We start from the raw sequence: 14,003 nt of genomic DNA, 5'->3' as shown, positions 1-14,003 counted from the left end.
AAAACTTTTGAAAAGTTGACTATTCAGCACTATCATGCCTCACCATCATTAATCAGCTTATATATTCATACAACAAATATTTATTAAATGCTTTTTATAGAACCTCGGTTCATACCACACGATTCTGAAGCCCCAATTAATGGAGTTTACAGTTAATGGAAAAAGTGATTAGCAGTCCTTTATTAATGCATTTTGGAAATAACATAAAAAATTCTCTAAATTAGTTAAAGAATCAGAAATTGGATTATCTGTGTCAGAAAATAATAGGATATTAAAAGTATGATATGAGCTGCTCACATCTCCAGTTATCTCTATTAACCCACTAGAGAACATAAGCCCAAAACAGTTTATCTATTTGATGTACTGTATACATCGATTGATGAACTGCTCAGTTAAAAGCAAATATCATAAATAACAGGAAGTGGGATCAATGATACCAATATCTAGTTGTCTACTCGATACTAACATATTTTTTATGCTATGAAGTATAGAAAAAATATGTCTTTATATTTACTGTAAGAAACCCCATAAAATCCTCAGCAAATGGGAAAATGAAATCTTTTGTGTGTTCATTATTTAAAACCGCAGCAGGTGGGAGCCCCGCGTGTGAGGCGCTGGAACCTTCCCCCGGTTGGAGGAAATTGAGGAAGCGGCAGGGCACTGATGAACGGAGTCGTGTTTCAGCCGCAGAAAACGTGAAGGAGGTTTCAGACTGCGAGGTGGGCTCGCAGGGCGATCAATACGAGGTAGTGCCCTTCCACCTTTATCGTCTACATATAACACCAGCACCTGTCCCTTGTTCCTGGCCCAGAAACGCCTGTGGCCGCAGGTACCTGCAGGTCGCGGGTAACAGGGAAGCCCCACCACCTGTACTTTTTTTTTTAATGTTTATTTTTGAGAAAGAGAGAGAGTACAAGCAGGGAAAGGACAGAGAGAGAAGGGCACAGAGGATCTAAAGCAGACTCTGTGCTCACAGAAGAGCGATGTGGGGCTCAAACTTACCAACCTTAGATTGTAACCTGAGCCAAAGTTGGAAGCTTAATGGACTGAGCCACCCAGACCACCCACCAGTACTTCTAATCAGCCTATTCCCACCAGTAAATAAAGCATATTCAGGTCAAGATACAAACACTGTTAATGGAAAGCCTATCAAACGGGATCCAAAGATTTGGATTCAGGTTTCAGTTGTGCAGTACACTAATGCTGGCCTCTCGGACACTGTAGAGTCTGGGACCATTGACTGAAACGTGGCAAATGTGGGAACTCCCAGCAGTCTCTCTCTCTCTCTCTCTCTCCCTTTTTAGAGAGAGTGTGAATGGGGGAGAAGGGCCTAAGGGGAGAGAGAGAATCTCAAGCAGGCGGGGCTCCATCCCACAGCCCTGGGATCATGACCCCAGCTGAAATCAAGAATCAGATGTTCAAGGACTGAGCCACCCAGGCGCTCCTTGGCAGTTTCTCTTTTTGCTACAAAATCAAGAAATCTGAAATAATGTAGAATTTCCTTGTCTATTTAGTTAAAAATTTTTTTTCTAATTATAAAAGTAATTCATGGTTATTAGAAAATATTTGGGAAATACAGAATGATTTAGGCAGACATACACGTTCTTCAAAACCCCAACTCCCATAAGGAGTTCAGGCTTCAGTATGCTTACTTCCAAAGGGTTTCATTTCTTTACCATTTTAGCATAACTTTCTACATTGGACATATTTGTAACAAGCAACACCAAAGTCTGAACGTGACAGCATTCGGGAAGTGGGAACGGTGATTTGGTTTGGCTCAGGTGGGCCCCTCTGTTGGCTGGAGGAAATAAGGGGGCCACGGGGACCATCTGCCCCCACCCTGCCCTGCTGAGTGTCTCGGGCAAGGTCCGGCTCCTGGAGCACAGCGAGGATGCCTGGCTGTGTACCCACAGTGAGTGGTGACGTGGGCGGGGCCACCGCACCCGTGCCCTCCAGGTTCCCCCCTCTGTTTCCCTCAGGTGGGCACTTCCTGCCACCGACGGGAACTTGCTGATGCCTCTGCCTCAGTTGTCTATTGAAGGGACAGCGGGAGGTGGGTCACAGCACATTACTCTAGTTAGGGGATTTCCGGACTGCACAACAAATGCCGAGTCTGCAGGCATAGTCTTAACATTCCTCCTTCGTAAAAACTGAGGCCGTGACCCCCAGCGGTTCTGACCCTGGCCCCGTGGCGTGGTGTCCTTCTTCCCTACCTGCTTCTTCACCCTTGCCTAACCGCTCCTGCCCCTGAGAGGCTTTCCTCTCCGCTGTTGCAGCCCCCCCCCCCGCCCCCATCCCAGGGCTGGCTCCCTCCTCCCGGAAGCTCCCTGCACCAGGTCAGCTTGCATTCAAGGACACTCAGTGCGGTGCGTCTCGGATGCAGTAGGACACATTCAGTGCAGCGTCTTTATCTTAGAAGAAAGCATAAAAATGTATCTTCATGATTGGGGAAGGCAATGACTTCTTAGATAAGGCACACAGAAAAAAATTGAAAAAATGGATCAATTGGACTTCATCAAAATTAAAAACCTTGTGCTTCTATGTACCAAATAATTAGTACTATAAAAAAATAGAAACAAACCACGGAATGGGAGAAAATATTTACAGAGCACTATATCCAGAATATATAAAGATCTCATACCAGTCAATAAGATAACTAATCCAGTAGGGAAAATGGGCAGAGGACTTGTATAGAAATTTCTCCAAAGAAAATATACAAGTGGTAACTAGCACCAAAAAAATGCTTAAAATCATTAGTCATTAGGGAAATGCAAACCAAAACCATAAGAAGATACTCTTTAGACACTCTAGGATAGCTAAAATAAAAAGACAACCAAAAGCAGGTGTGGGTGAGGATGTGAAGAAATGGAGACTCTCATACATTGCAGATGGGAATATAAAATGATGCATCTGCCTTAGAAAACAGTTTGGCAGGGGCACCTGGGGGACTCAGTCGGTTAAGCACCCCAACTTGGGCTCAGGTCATGATCTCATGGTTCGTGAGTTGGAGCCCCGAATTGGGCTCTGTCAGCACAGACCCCATTTCAGATCCTCTGTCCCCCTCTCTCTCCACCTCTCTCTCTCTCTCTCCAAAATAAAGACATTTAGAAAACAGTTCGGCAGTTCCTCAAAATGTTAAACACAGAGTTATCATAGGATCCAGCAATCCCACTGGTAAATATAACCCCAAGAGAAGTGAGAACAGAGGTCCGCAGAAAAATTTGCATGTGAATATTCAGCATTATTTATAAGAACCAAAAAGTGGAAACAATCAAATGTCCATCAACTGATGAAGGGATACAGGAAATATGGGATACCAAACAATTAAATACTCAGTGTAAGAAGTACTGTTATGTCCTAAAACATGGATGAACCCTTGAAAATACTACACTAAGTAGAAGAATCCAGTCACAAAAGACCAGATATGCTATGATTCCAGTTATATTACATTTCAAGAAGAGGCAAAATGTCTAGAGGCAGGAAGTGTTTTAGTAACATTACTAGTTATAGTAAGCACAGGGTGGGGTGCAGTATGGAAGATACGGAGTATCTGATAGTGAGTGTCAATTTCCTTGGGAGGGTACTGAAAATGTTCTACAATTAGATTGTCATGATGGTTTTTCGCCCTGTTACTCTACTTGAAGAACACTGTACACTTTAAATGGGTGAATTTTATGGTATGTGCAATCTTTTTTTTTAAACATTTTATTTTTTTATTTTTATTTATTTCTAGGAGAGAAAGAGAGAGAGAGACAGCGTGAGCAGGGGAGGGTCAGAGAGAGAGGGAGATACAGGCTCTGAGATAGGCTCCAGGCTCTGAGCTGGCAGTCAGCACGGAGCCCGACGCGGGGCTCGAACCCACGAACCGTGAGATCATGACCTAAGCGAAAGTCGGACACTTAACCAACTAAGCCACCCAGGCGCCCCGGTATGTGCAATCTTATCTCAATAAAGCTGTTAAAAAAAAAACCAACCCTTCACACACAATGGATATTACAGTTTTAATCTTGCTTTTCCCACCAGCAACTAATGCTTAAAAGAGATGTTCTTTCCATCTGTCACTTTAACAAATCAAGTCTCAAGAATTTTGTGATTCTTAGGAACAATTCATTATACAGTTACTACACAACCCTGACACTGTCAGCAATAACTTATCTTTTGGAGAACTATGGGTTTATGGTTAAATCCATAAAAATTTAAGGAGATAAAATAAGATGAATGAAGGGAGATCAATAGTTTTACAATTATCAACAGAGCTGCGGCATAATTATATTCTAGACATCCACACCCTTCATGAACTTGTGATAAGAAGCTATGGATTAATAGTCCACATTAACTTAGCCGAGTTGCAGAAGAAAATCTGCATTTATAACTGTGTCACTTTCGCCTGGTTTGCAGAATTCTATTCTAGACTGAATTGCACTATAAAAAGATACATCTTTAATCAACAACCATTGAGAAGAAATGGGAAAGAAACTACCTCATTTACATAACAAGGTCAATAAAAAAAAATCAAAAGATACGACAAGAATGTTTTGAAGTAATGTACAAAACCTCCATGAGGAAAACTTCTGTTTGATACAAGGTAAGTCTATTTTGTTCTATTTATTTGATTTTTAGTAATGATGCCTATTGTTTGATATTTAGTAACTTTAAAGAAGGACATACAATTTCCATCTGTAACAAACATGACACGCGTTAAGACCGTTCTCAGGGCACCTGGGCGGCTCAGTCCGTTATGCATCCCACTCTTGATTTCAGCTCAAGTGACCTCACAGTTCATGGGTTCATAAGATCAAGCCCCACCACCGACTCTGTGCTGACAGTGTGGAGCCTGCTTGCAATTCTGTCTCCCCGTCTCTCTTTGCCTCTCCCCTGTTTGCACGCCCTCTTTCTCTCTTCCTCTATATCTCTAGATGAATATTTTTTTTTAAAAAAAAGACTTATAGTTCTCAAAGTACATTTGAATAAATGTATTTCCTTCGTGGACTGTGTCCATTGTGAGGGACTCACTGAACGTTAGACCCAAAGTGTATCAGAAGAGACAGTACAATTTAAAGGGCATGCATTATTTAATAGATATTTTACGAAGAGTTTTCTTTTCATCTCTGTAAGAGCTCTAAAAAGAAGATAGGAGTATTTCCACTGGGCAGGCAAGAAAGCTGGTTCCAGAATTCAAGGCAAGTTCCCTTACCAGAGCCCTGCTCACAGGCGATGAATTCAGGTCTGCCCGTTCAAAGTCCATACCCTTCCCACTTTGCACCGCCCATTTGTACATTCATCTAATAAATAGTCCAGTAAATAGGAAAGGGAAATGGAGACCTTTAACCTTTGCTTCCAGGCTCTTGAGATCCTGAAGAAGCTTTTCTGGTTTTGTTGGATTCTTACTACTTTATCTCCCAAATTTGAATTATAAATGCAGACATCTTATGTCCATTATGAAACTGTAGACAGCTTGTGATCAGAATCACTAATTCTACATTGTATCTTTTAAATACATAGAACTGAGATGACAAAGAAATAGATTTGTCATATACACAGAGAGGCATTTCAAGGAATATGGGTAGAGGGGAAAAGAAATCGATAGTAACTTGGCCAGGTAAGTCTGCCTTGAACACTAGTTTTGAGTTGATAGACTTGGTGTAATTAAAATATTAGCTCTTCCTAAGTTCATTTATACATTTAGTGTGACCCCGATGAAAACACCAACAGCTTTTGGTTTTCCTTTTTTCTTTTAGTGAATGGTGTGGTCCTTTAATCAAGCCAATTCTGAAGTTCCCATGGGAAAATTTAAAAATTTAGTGAAACTCTGAGTAACAGAGTAGTAGAGAATGACATCTCCTGCCAGGTAGTAAATGTTGACCTCCCTCCCCTGTGCCAAATGATTTCGTCCTGTCCCAACATCCCCCCGGGTCTTAACCCACCCCAGCATCACCTGTAAGTCCCAAATCTCAACCTCTGAATCATCTACATGAGGCATGGCGGTGACGGTGGGTAGGGGCCATGCTTGGGAAAACTTTCTTTCCATCCACGGACGTGTGAAGCTAGAAACCAGCCATCTCCCTCCAGAACAGAATGGTGGGACAGGCCCAGGACAGACATTCCTGTTTCCATAGAGGCAACTGGAAGGAAGAGACAGGTCACCAGGCAAGTCCAAACCCAGCAGAGGAAATCCCGTGAGTTTTCCAAGCTGGGAACGTCCTGTTAGGCTTGACGCCCTTTCCCCGGGGCTCTACTGGGCTGTGCTATTGGCCCTTGGCCCTGAGCCTGCTTCTCCGGCCTCTGCCTTCAAGTTCTTATCTCTGTCTTTGGAGTCGTTCTTCATTGTTTTTGAAGGACAACCCGTGTTTGTCACCACATAGTTCTGCAAGCCCATTTCCTGCTTATGGAGTCCCAGAAGTCTGACAGCCTCCCCTTCGTGCCTTCCTGTCTCTGTTCCTTCAGAGGAAGCTGGGAGTTTTCTGCTGAGGCAGCATTCTCAAGAACCTTGTTGGGCTGTGGTATACGTCACCAGGACCCACGACATTAGATCTCTCCTACAAAACCCCATCCCTCTTCCTGCCTCTGCTGAGACGGTTGAGTGGATCTGGGAGGCCCCCGCCTGATCTCTCCAGCTAAAGCTTGCCCAGCCTCCCTCTTGGCCTCCTCTCTTGAGCACAATTCCCCATAGCGAATGGCCTCATCTTCCCATCCTTTGTCATCGGGACTGGCCTGGAATCTTCCAAACAATTAAGTGCTAGTTCCTCTTTGCCAAGCAATCCCCTCCTCAAATTGTCTCTTTCCTCACAAAATTGTGCTAAACACAGAAAGGAGTTTAGCTTCAAAATCTCCTCAGCTAAATATCCAAGGCTATCACTTGTAAATTCTGTTTTCCACCGAACAAAAGAACACAATTCAGGCAAGTTTTCCACCACGTTATAACAAAGGTGACCTTTTCTCCAATTCCCGATAACATGCTCCTCATTTCTTTCGGAGAGCTCACCAGAAGCACCTTTGACATTTGTATTTCTGCCAAGATTCTGTTCATGAACAACTGAATGTTCACAATGAGAAACTTTCTCAGCATTGGCCTCTGGCTTCTTTCTGAATCGCCACCACAATCGCCCTGAACATCCATGCTTTTCCTTTCTCTTCATGACAGTCAGGCCTTGGGGCGCCTGGGTGGTTCAGGGCATTGAGCGTCTGACTCTTGATTTCAGCTCAGGTCACCGTCTCACAGTTCGAAGGGTCAAGCCCCGAGTCCCCTGCTTGGGATTCTCTCTCTCTCTCTCTCTCTCTCTCCGCCCTTCCCCATTTCTCAAACTGTAGACGCATCACTCCAATCTCTGCCCTTGTCCTCACACGCCATTCTCCTGGGTGTCTCTGTGTCCTTTTCTGCCTCTTATTAGGACAGACTCACCTGGTTTAGCGCCCGTGCTAATCCAACGGGATCTCATCTTGATCTTTACCTTAAATCTATCTGCAAAGACCTATTGTCAATAAGGTCACATTTTGAGGTTCTGGGAGAACATGAATTTCTGTTCAACTGTTCAACCCACTGTACAGTTAATTATATGCCTCAAGCAAACTATTAGTGAAAAAATAAACAAACAAAGCTTTTGTCCAGAGTTTGCCTGTACAAGATAGTATTAGGGCTTTTTTCTCCTGCTGGAATTTTCTGAGTGAGCTCATTCAGCCTTATTTGGCTCAACTTAAAGTCATGTTATCCACACAGTGATTTATTTTTTTTTAATTTTTTTAATGTTTTATTTATTTCTGAGAGAGAGAGAGAAACAGTGTGAGCAGGGGAGGGTCAGAGAGAGAGAGGGAGATACAGAATCCAGGCTCTGAGCTGTCAGCACAGAGCCCAACTGAACCCACGAACCGTGAGATCATGACCTGAGCCGAAGTCGGACACTTAACCAACTGAGCCACCCAGGCGCCTCAATCCACACAATGATTTAAACTGACCCTTCTTGGGGCATCTGGGTGACTCATCAGTTAAGCATCCAACTTCCGCTCAGGTCACGATCTCATGGTTCCTGAGTTTGAGCCCCGCATCGGGCTCTGTGCTGACAGCTCAGAGCCTGGATCCTGCTTGGGATTCTGTGTCTCCCTTTCTCTGCCCCTTCCCCACTCATACTCTGTCTCTCTCTCTCTCTTCCTCAAAAATAAATTTAAGGAAAAGGGGGAAGAAGGTGGACTCTAGGATGTGGAAAGGAAAAACAGTTTTAAGGATTACAGAGAACTGAACCAGGATGCAGTGTCGCATGCAATGGGTCTTAAATATCCTTAACAAAGGTGAAGATCAAATCCAGGGCTGGAGAGAGACCCTACTTCCCAAGAGAATGCACTTGCAGGAGGAAACCCAGCAACGCATACTCTCTGAATGATTCAAAATGAAAAGAGTTGGAATCGTCAGCTAGGATCATGCAGAACAAAAGACAGAATGTTCAGGCAGGGTCAGCGGAAGTGGTTTACGACCCTTACGGTGAACCAAATAAGGAGAAACAGAAGTCCATACTGAGAACTGGGCCTTGCATGAAAGTTTCCAACTGTGTAGAGAAAAATAAAACACAGAGCTGGGAAAAATAAAAGGCATGAAATATGTGGTGCTAAACTGGGTGAAAGAGAACAAGGACCATGTGAGTGTTCCATGAAGAAGAAATTGATGATTGAGATTTGCGAAAACATAGTTGACATCACATTGCCATGATAATTTGAAAATGTTAGGAGGAAAATATTCCCAAACAAATTCATTTCTTTCAACGTTTATTAAGGTTCTGCTCATGTGGCTGACTTAATTTAGGGCTGTACACCAGTCAATAATACCAATATATATGGGCATAATTATGCCAATGAGGAGAGGTGAGTTTATGTGATGGCACCAAAACTCCAGAAATCTTAGCAGATAAAGAACAAAAGTTATTTCTTATTCATACATCAAATGCAGTTTGACAGAGGAAGAAGGCAAGACTTCATTCAACTGATAAGAAAAGATTTAATGTCCAGTGATTTTTTATTTTATGTTGTCTGTCATTGAGAAGGGTGGCCTTGGTCTAAAAATCATTCTCTGAGAGCTTTGTCCTTCAATGTGTGAAGGCGTGTGTGCTTCAACATGAAATCAGTTTGAATATTTAAAGACAACAGAGTTTTTTGTTTTGTCTTCTTTGTTTTTTCCTGTAATAATTTTTTTTAATTTTAAATTCAAGTCAGTGAACACACAGTGTGATATTGGTTTCAGGAGTAGAATTCAGAGATTCAGTACTTACATACAAAACCCAGTGCTTGTCCCAACAAGCGCCCCCCTTAGTACCCCTCCCCCATCTGGCCCAGTTGCCACCCACCTCCCTCCATCAACCCTCAGTTTGTGCTCTATCATTAAGGTAGCCTCTCTATCATTGTGGTTTGTTTCCCTCTCCCCACCCCCCACCCACTGCCCATATGTTCATCTGTTTTGTTTCTTAAATTCCACATATGAGTAAAATATGGTATTTGTCTTTCTCTGATTGACTTATTTCACTTAGCATAATACATTTTAGCTCCATCCGTGTCATTGAAAATGGCAAGATTTCCTTCTTTTTGATGGCTGAGTAATATTCCTCTGTGTGTGTGTGTGTGTGTGTGTGTGTGTGTGTGTACACACCACATCTTTATCCAGTCATCAGTCGATGGACACTTGGGCTTTCCATAGTTTGGCTATTATTGATAATGCTGCTATACACATTGGGGTGCATGTACCCTCTTCAAATCTGTATTTTTGTATCCTTTGGGTAAATACCTAATAGTGCAATTGCTAGAGCGTAGGGTAGTTCTACTTCTAGTTTTTTGGAGGTTCCACAGTTTGTTTTTAAACCTGAAGTGAACACATGCCATCTACAGAAAGAGGGGTGAGGGACCCAATGGACATTTACTACAACTATAATCTTGGTATTAGAAATATGTCAGGTAATAATTTTTTTAAAAATTCTAGAAATCCAACTTTAATGTCCTAAGTCAAAGAAAGCAATATTTTTTCCCTTTTCTCTGCTTTCTTCTGCAAGTGCGCTTTATTATTATGCCTCTGGGTGGAATGGTGTTTTCATTCCTTCAATGAGTGTAGCCAGCTGAGTTTATGTTTTTTTGTTCAAGAGATGAATCAGATGGGAGTGAGGAATTGAAACACTTTAGCCCCATTTCAAATTCCTCAGGAAAAAATCTGATCATCCCACATTGAGTCAAGTGTCAGCTAAGAACTTGGCATCTCCTATGAAGATCACGGGGTTGGAAGGGGCTGCAGGGGGTTATCAGAAAATTCACAGATGAAGGGAGTGGAAAGTTTCTTCCAGACAGAGAACATGGGACACATTGAACAATAAATATCAGGGGGGAGGGGGGAGACAGTCCCAGCACCAAGAAGAGAGGGTGGGTTACACGTTACAGCAATTAGTCAGGTCCTCGGAAGTTTCCTTGCAATAGATCTCAGGGTGGAGAACAGGGATCACAGGTGACCGTTAGCCCCATGGGCTTCTCTTCCTCTCTGAGGCGAGCCGCTGGCCTAATTTCATGAGCACCTCTTGGATCCGCAGGACATGGACACCACTTCCCCGTGTTTATTCTCCTCTCCCTCCTGCCCCAAAAGGGCCACACTGACCTGAATTTTGTCCATTGTTTCCCACTGAGTAGTGTAACTTCTTGTTGCTTAAACTTTCTTGAATTTTTATATTCAGAATGTATCTTCTTGCCTCTTAAAATCACAGATGATCCCAGGGTTTATCTAAATAAATCAGAAAGAAGATTTTCATCAACTTGGGCATTTTCTTGTTGGCATCCAGCACCCTCGTGGCTTATGCTGAAATCTGAAGAACGTGACCACAACTAGCCTCTGTCTAACAGGGAGCTAAGTAACTCTGCAATGAAACAAAATTCTAGGTATTTAGCATTACTGTTCTTGTTAAAATTGTTTTCAGAACTTTGGTTTTACTGGTGCTTTCTCACTGCTTTACCCCTATCTTGGCAGAGGCTTTTCGTTAGTGATGAAAAGAAGCAGGCATGAAGCTTGGAGGAGAAGCTCAAGAATACATAAAGCAAACAAAATATTTGCATTCTTGTTTTTTTGTCCCACTTTGTTTTCTCCATTCACTATTTAAAATATGCTTCTTATGGAGAGAAGGGCAGCAAAATGCAACCATTTCTATAGCTAATTTGCAAACGGAAAGTGTTAATTAAAATTTGAGGCTCTCAAAGTTTCTAATTAGCCTGTAAAATTCATTCTGCTATTGGGATTTCAGTTTTTATTTCTCTTCCTGGCTGTATCTCTAATTATAGACTATAAGCTAAAAAGATATTTTTTTATATTTCACAAGAGCATTATAAAAGAAAACTACCAAAGTTTTAAAATTATAAATGACTTTCTAAGATTCAGTTGATGCAAATACTATTAAATAATTTGGTTTCACTGCGAAGTGAAAACTTCTAACAGAAATGATTAGCTTTTACTTCATGGATTAGAATTTAGAGAAAATAATCTCAAATATTGATAAGGTGTAGGCAAATCATGGCATAATTCCATCTGTTGGTGATAATATCATACAATTTTCATATTCTTTTTTTTACCTAAATGGCACAAGACAATGGCAAAAAGCGTAGGTTAGCACTCCATTTTTTTAATACATATGCAGCATTAGTCTTTTAGGATAATAGTATTGCAGAACAGTTACTAAGTTGAAATAATGGCAGAGTCAGAAATTAAGACAACAGCAATTTATTGACCAGCCCCGAAGTACCGAGCACTTAAACTCTACTTATCACAGCAATCCTGAAGGTCACCATTTTATTTTTTACCGCATACATATACACATAGCTAATATAAGATACAAAGTATATACATAGCTAATATAGTATTATATAAATACTATATAACATATAGTGTACATATAATATATAGTATTTTATATATATCTCATAAAGTCACCCAATTTTTTTAGTGCACAATTCAGTAATTTCTATAAATGTGTAGTGTTGTGCACCTGTTCCCACAATCCAATTTTAGAACATTTCCATCACCACCTAAGATGCCTCCGACTTTATTCCCACTCCAACCAAAGTGATCACTAATGTACTGTCTGCCTCTGCAGGTTTGCCTTTTGTGGGCATTTCATGTAAATGAATTTCACAATCTGGGCTTTGTAAAAAGGCACTTAGCGTGATATATCTGAGGTTTATCTTTGCTGTAGCTGGATGGGCATTTGGATTATTTCTACGTTTTGGCCGTTACAAATCACGCTGCCATGAACAGTCATGCGCGAGTCTCTGCACAGACACATATTTTCATTTCTCTTGGGTGGATATTCAGGAAAGTAATTGCTGGGTTATATGGTAAATTTATGTCTTAATTTTTAAATAAGTAACAGGTTGTTTTCCACAGTGGCTGCACCGTTTTAAATTCCCGTGAGCAGTGGATGAGCATTCCCATTTCTCCACGGCCTCTCACGCACTTGTTACTGACCGTCGCTTTTACCATAACATTTGTGAACGGTGTCTTAGTGTGGCTTTTGTTTGCATGTCTCTGGTGGCTAATAATACCGAAAAATGTGCCATGTGCTTATTGGCCATTCAATATACATCTTCTGTGATGAAATGTCTATTCAAAATTTTATTGCATTTTTGTGTTCCTGTAATTGAGCTGTAAGCTTTTAAAATATACTTTGGATACAAGTAATGTATCATACGTTTGTTTTGAAATTTTGGGGTCCCGATCTGGGGCGTGTTTTTCGTTTATCAGTGGTTTTCTTGAAGTTCAAAATGTTTGCATCTTTATGAACACAAATTTATCTCTAATCACATGTGTTTTTGGTATTGTATTAAGACTGTCTAACTACTGAGAGAGGAAGCTGAGGCCTCATAAGGCCAAGGACACACTCGAGTGCAAGAGTGTGGTCACATGCGGATTAATGGACCTGCGCCACCTCTGCCCTGCACTCACTGCTATCAGAGCGGAATCCAAGTGAGCTCAGGTGAGTGATGTGTGACCCTGCACCTGCGATTCCCCAGGCGACGTAGCATTGAGTTTGAGGAAGGAACAGACATGTCTTCCCAGACAGCTGTCCCTTAGCTGCTCCTGTATGACTTCAAAGAAAGTTTCTGTAAGCAAATATATACCATAAGGAAGCTGCTAGTGATCATGTAATCACCTCAAAGTAAATGGACAATGATTTCTCTGATTTTAAGATCTAAAAAGTATACATTTAAGTACAAAATTGGCCTTTCAACATTTTTTAATATTCTACATAAAACAATTCTATAGGAAAACCAGGGAACAAGTTACTAAATTTAAAGGGATCAAAAATTTCAACAGCATTACCCAAATCAGAAACGATGACTATTAAAATGTGCCAATAATTAAGGCTAGTCACAGTGGGTGTTGGTTTAATGTTCAAAACTGACTAGAGAAATTTTATGAAGAATAAATTGGAGAGACTGTTGTGAACGTAGAGAACCTGCAAAAATGTGCTTGTGGGAAGCAGCCTCTAAGGTGATCCTGATGACCCCTCCCTGCTTGGATCCCCAGCCTGTGTCATCTTCCTACCTCTTAAATATGGGCTAGAACTATCCACCTGCCTCTAGCAAATAGTACATAGCAGAAGCAAATATAGAGGTATAACTTTCAAAGTTAGGTGACAAAATGATTGTGGCATCCACCGCAGCCTCCCTCTTTTGATCACTTGCTCTGGAAGAAGCCGGCTGCCCTGTTGAGAGCTGCCCAGTGGACAAGCCCACAAGGTCAGGCACTGGTGTCTCTGGTCAAGAGCCAGAAAGGAACTGGGGTCAGGGAGTGCCAGTCACTGGTCCTGGGGAGTGATCAGGTCTCTCAAGGGATTCTCCCCAATAAGCCTACAGAAAAAAATAATATTCTTTAAATCAGTATAACTTTTGGATAAACCACATATTCAAATTGAGTGGAGAAGGGCCAAACCAGGAGAAGGTGAGATCATTTCAAGTATTCCTCCATTATCCACGCATGTTACACTTAAGGTCTGATGAGA

The 14,003-nt window shown here is 41.6% G+C and overlaps 1 protein-coding gene across 1 annotated transcript in view; it reads left to right on the top strand.

The window, feature by feature from the left end:
* The first annotated feature begins 666 nt into the window (after positions 1-666).
* Positions 667-14,003, top strand: part of LOC120223057 (spermatogenesis-associated protein 31E1-like) — a 31,591-nt gene continuing 18,254 nt past the window's right edge. Inside the window, exons 1-4 of the mRNA XM_039221107.1 lie at positions 667-746; positions 4,399-4,585; positions 10,719-10,890; positions 12,827-12,974. The gene's annotated coding sequence lies outside the window, so the exon portion shown is untranslated. The remainder of the gene's footprint in view (positions 747-4,398; positions 4,586-10,718; positions 10,891-12,826; positions 12,975-14,003) is intronic.

The sequence above is a fragment of the Hyaena hyaena genome, unplaced genomic scaffold, assembly GCF_003009895.1.
Source record: "Hyaena hyaena isolate Hyena2069 unplaced genomic scaffold, ASM300989v1 scaffold_943, whole genome shotgun sequence".
In the NCBI taxonomy this organism is placed as follows: domain Eukaryota; kingdom Metazoa; phylum Chordata; class Mammalia; order Carnivora; family Hyaenidae; genus Hyaena; species Hyaena hyaena.
The sequence above is the reverse complement of the archived record's forward strand: the minus strand, read 5'-3'. Positions and strand labels throughout refer to the sequence as shown.